Here is a 5,444-nt window from a genome sequence, read left to right on the forward strand (position 1 = left end):
GTATCATGTAAATTACCCTCCATTTTGAGGTCTGATGTAATTATCCTGTGGGTTGTAATCCTAATCTCTATGATGTTAATGAGTAATTATTATGATAATGAGGTTGGAGGTAATCTACAGGATTATATTGTATTTTGAGTCAATCTCTTTGGAGATCTAAGCAGCGATCAGAAGACCTACTATCACCAAGAAAGAAGAGGCAGAGTGGAAACTCCTAGACCCAGGGGATCTGGGTGACAGACCCCTCAGAGAGGGAACACCTTCTGGAGCCGGCACCCTGATTTTGGACTTCTAGCACCCTCAACTGTGAGAGAATCAAGTGCTTGTTAAAGGCTTCCTTCCCCTTTCAGCAGTCCTGTTGAACAGCATTGGAGAAGATATTTAGGGTAAGGTGTGGTGGTTAGATTTTGTGTCAATTTAGCTGCGCCCGTAAGACGGTATGGCTGGGCTGCAAACTCTCACTCAGGACACAGTCTGATGAGCAATCCTTGCGGGTGTGGTTTATTTGCTATTGCTATCCATACAAGGGACGCTGTGGAAAATGTTCTCACTTTCTTCCTCCTGCTGGCCTGAATCCCCTGTCTGTTTTCTTGGGATTTTGGTGGCCTGCCGACCCTGCGAGCTCTTGGTGGCCTGCCATATCGCCTGTCTTGGTTCATTCAACACTGCCTCCACTGGCCTGTGGGCAACCTGCCTCCTGCTTCATCTTCCTGCTTCCTAGTTTGTTGGCTAGCCACCGTATGAGTCAGGAAAAGCTTCTCCCTTAGCATCTGACCCACAGGCATGAACAGGCTTGCCCACTTTGTGGCTCTGTGGGCCACTTTCCTGAGATAAATTTCTTTCTTGATATACATTTCTTTCTGCTAAACGTGAGCGCTACTGGTTTTGCTGCTCTGGAAATCCCATCCTAACACACGGTTCTCTTCAGCGGAGTGGCTGGGTGGGTTCAAACTATTGACGTTTAGATCAGCAGCCCAAACTAAACCACTGTAAAAATGTCAGATTTCTTGGGTGGGAAATACCTCGGCTCTTGGCTTCACACAAGAAAGAATTCACACAGAAGCAGCCTGGTTTGTGATCCAAGTGGGTTTATAGAAAAGACGGAAGAAATTTCAGGTTTTACAGTCACTGAACACGGGTAACCTCTTGGGACTGCACACTCCCACGTGTTGGCCTGAGGCCAGAGAGACCACAGCACGGCCCAGCGGGCACAGGACAGGAGCTCAAGGGCAAAGAGGGGAAAAGACCTCTGGCTGGGAGGCGTGGTCGAAGAAACTGGTTGACCCCATTGGCTGAATTAAGCCCACCTGGACCTAGTTTGGGCTGCCCAGGCATATCGCCCACCTGACTTGAACTGGCGCATGCCCAGGAGTCTTTATGGCTGGTTAAGGCTCACCTAATTCGTCCAACCTCCTGTAGGGGCCTTCAGGCATGGAGCGGGACACCCCCCCCCCCACAAACCCCCCCCACACTCCCCCCCCCCCCCCCCCCCCCCCGCCTGTTTCTTGCTACCTAGCACAGCTGGGGCTCCCCTGTTGATCTGGAGGCTATACTTGCCGTGACAGTAAAGCCACCAATTTATTATTCTTGGCAGCGTGTTTGGTTTGTAAGTTTATAAGAAATTGTGAGCTAAATCAGTAAGATTAGCCACTAGGCAACTTTCTGATACAGCCAATCCCATTTTTTTAAACTAAAGCTGAAAGCTCAAGGTTAAGGCCAGACACAAAGGCGGCATTAAAATTCCTAATGCCCCTTGGGTAAATGGGTCAAGGCCAAAATGTATTGAGAAGCTTGGGAGAAATGCTCACTAAATCTCTGACGGAGCTGATTTTCATAGTCATCAATGCTCCCGTCTTTTTTTTTTTTTTCTGTGTGCAAGAATGGATTTTTTCCCCCTCCAGTCTGTTACTGGGGAAAGGCTTTATTAGAAGTGTCAAGTAAATCCCTCATTTTCCAGGGTTCTCCAAGCAAATCACCGGCTGTTTTGCTTGCATTCCAGGCTAGACTATGTTGAGACGCTTTCTAATCCGCCTCTTCCTACTATAATTATGGTTCTACAGGACCTTCATTAATGTACGAACCAATCGATATAAATCAGGTCACCCAGGTTGGTAAGCTTCAATCAGGAATTTGAATTAATTTGAAAATTTATAGGGTCTTTTGGAATAGCTTAAAATCTCTAATAATGCTATGTAACTCAGTATGGGTCCAAGGAACAAAGACACGCGTGGCTTTCTGAGTGTTTCCTAATAGCAACTCCAGGATGTGGAGGTTGGGTTTTAAAGGACATTTCAGAGAGAGGTCTTCCTGCACAGATTCCCCAGGGAATAAAGGAAATCCTGTGCGTGCGATAGCAGAGGAGTAAGAAGGTAAGAACGGGGATAAGGAAGATCTCGAGGAAAAGTGAACAAGGGTAAAAGCACCTGGTGTTCTGACTCTTTTTGTCAACTTAGAAGCAGGATCTTGCATGAAGCTAACCTGCTTTCGGAGTGTCTTTTAGAAGTTTTCATGTACCAATCAAGATTAGCATAGTTATGTTTGCCAAATCCAGGGCCCTTTCTTTTCTAATGGACTACACAGAAAAACTAGGTTTGTCTAGGTCAAAAGAACACCCAGTCTCTTGAGTCACCCCGGCGTAGCCTGCAAGCGTCTGCGCGCCCTGCACAGCCCCCTCTTCAAGATGCCCGAGGAAGTGCACCGTGGGGAGGAGGAGGTGGAGACCTTCGTCTTCCAGGTGGAGATCGCCCAACTCATGTCCCTCATCATCAATACCTTCTACTCGAACAAGGAAATTTTCCTTCGGGAGTTAATCTCTAATGCTTCTGATGCCTTGGATAAGATTCGCTATGAGAGCCTGACAGACCCTTCCAAGTTGGACAGTGGAAAAGAGCTGAAAATCGACATCATCCCCAACCCCCAGGAGCGCACTTTGACTCTAGTGGACACAGGCATTGGCATGCCCAAGGCTGATCTCATCAATAATCTGGGAACCATAGCCAAGTCTGGTACCAAAGCCTTCATGGAGGCTCTGCAGGTTGGTGCGGACATCTCCATGATTGGGCAGTTTGGTGTTGGCTTTTATTCTGCCTACTTGGTGGCAGAGAAAGTGTCTGTGATTACCAAGCACAATGATGATGAGCAATATGCCTGGGAGTCTTCTGCTGGGGGCTCCTTCACTGTCCGTGCTGACCACTGGTCGGGGAAACGAAAGTGATTCTGCACCTCAAAGAAGACCAGACAGAGTACCTAGAGGAGAGGCGAGTCAAAGAAGTCGTGAAGAAGCACTCTCAGTTCATTGGCTACCCCATCACCCTTTATCTGGAGAAGGAACCAGAGAAGGAAATCAGTGATGATGAAGCTGAGGAAGAGAAAGGTGAGAAAGAAGAAGAGAAGGGGGATGAAGAGAAGCCCAAGATTGAAGATGTGGGCTCAGATGAGGAGGACGCCAGTGGGAAGGGCAAGAAGAAGAAAACCAAGAAGATTAAGGAGAAGTACATTGACCGGGAAGAACTAAATAAGACCAAGCCCATCTGGACCAGGAATCCTGACGATATCACCCAGGAGGAGAATGGAGAATTCTCCAAGAGCCTGACTAATGACTGGGAAGACCATTTGGCAGTCAGGCACTTTTCTGTAGAAGGCAAGTTGGAATTCAGGGCACTATTGTTTATCCCTCGGCGCGCTCCCTTTGACCTCTTTGAGAATAAGAAGAAAAAGAACAACATTAAGTTGTATGTCCGCCGTGTGTTCATCATGGACAGCTGTGACGAGCTAATCCCAGAGTATCTCAACTTCATCCGTGGTGTGGTGGAATCGGAGGACCTGCCCCTCAACATCTCCCGAGAGATGCTCCTACAGAGCAAGATCTTGAAGGTCATCCGCAAAAACATTGTCAAGAAGTGCCTGGAGCTCTTCTCTGAGTTGGCAGAAGACAAGGAGAACTATAAGAAGTTTTATGAGGCCTTCTCCAAAAACCTGAAGCTTGGCATCCATGAGGACTCCACCAACCGGCGGCGCCTTTCTGAGCTGCTGCGCTACCACACCTCTCAGTCTGGAGATGAGATGACGTCCCTCTCAGAATATGTTTCCCGAATGAAGGAGACCCAGAAGTCCATCTATTACATCACTGGTGAGAGCAAAGAGCAGGTGGCCAATTCTGCTTTCGTGGAGCGTGTGCGGAAGCGAGGCTTTGAGGTGGTCTACATGACGGAGCCCATCGACAAGTACTGCGTGCAACAGCTCAAGGCGTTTGATGGGAAGAGTCTGGTCTCCGTGACCAAAGAGGGGCTGGAGCTCCCGGAGGATGAAGAAGAGAAAAAGAAAATGGAGGAAAGCAAGGCCAAGTTTGAGAACCTGTGTAAGCTCATGAAAGAAATTTTGGATCAGAAGGTTGAGAAGGTGACAATCTTCAATGGACTGGTGTCTTCACCCTGCTGCATTGTGACTAGCACATATGGCTGGACGGCAAACAGGGAACGGGTCATGAAAGCCCAGGCTCTTTGGGACAACTCCACAATGGGCTACATAATGGCCAAAAAGCACCTGGAGATCAATCCAGACCACCCCACTGTGGAGACGCTGCGGCAGAAGGCTGAGGCTGACAAGAACAACAAAGCCGTCAAGGACCTGGTGGTGCTGCTGTTTGAGACAGCACTGCTCTCCTCTGGCTTCTCCCTTGAGGACCCTCAGACCCACTCCAACCGCATCTACCGCATGATCAAGCTGGGCTTAGGCATTGATGAAGATGAGGTGACAGCCGAGGAGCCCAGCACTGCTGTTCCTGATGAGATTCCCCCTCTTGAGGGCGATGAAGATGTATCTCGCATGGAGGAAGTAGATTAGGCCATTCTACTCAGACCTTGTGCCCTCTGTATAGTGTCCCCATGACTTGAGTGACCCTAGCCCACCGGGGCTCTGCAACTGCTGCTCACTAGTGGCCCCCCCCCATTCTTGTGTGTAAAGCAGGATCTAAGGCCCTCACGCCCTGTTGTCCCCTCCTTTATTTGGGATTGGGGTTAATGTGTATCTGTGAGGTTTCTTTTTTGTTTATTTTGTTCTATTAAAGTATGCAAAATAAAGAAGATGCCATTTAAAAAAAAAAAAGAACACCCAAGGGGCATTGATGTTATAAACTGTTCTTCGCAAAGTGATACCAGCAACCCAGCGACAGGCAGAGCAAGGTGTTTGTTCATGTGAGTGCTGGGGTACACACAGGCTGCCCTGCTGAGTCCCCAGGACTGGTATTCTCCAGCTTACTGAAACACTGAGTTACACGTTAGAAAGCCTGGCTACGGACGACAGAAAAATAGATGAGTTCCCACTTTATGGGCGGAAAGTTTGATCATCCCTCACTAGAATTCAGAATGTCAGGGTAACAGCCACACCAAACTTAATTTGTCAATAAACCATTAAAATGATTACAGCAAAGCTGGGGATGAAAGCAG

At 48.2% G+C, this 5,444-nt stretch overlaps 1 pseudogene; it reads left to right on the top strand.

Annotated features, from left to right (window-relative positions):
* The first annotated feature begins 2,674 nt into the window (after positions 1 to 2,674).
* On the top strand, positions 2,675 to 5,106 carry LOC142425667 (heat shock protein HSP 90-beta pseudogene; annotated as a pseudogene).
* The last annotated feature ends 338 nt before the right edge of the window (positions 5,107 to 5,444 follow it).

The sequence above is a fragment of the Tenrec ecaudatus genome, chromosome 1, assembly GCF_050624435.1.
Source record: "Tenrec ecaudatus isolate mTenEca1 chromosome 1, mTenEca1.hap1, whole genome shotgun sequence".
Taxonomy (NCBI): domain Eukaryota; kingdom Metazoa; phylum Chordata; class Mammalia; order Afrosoricida; family Tenrecidae; genus Tenrec; species Tenrec ecaudatus.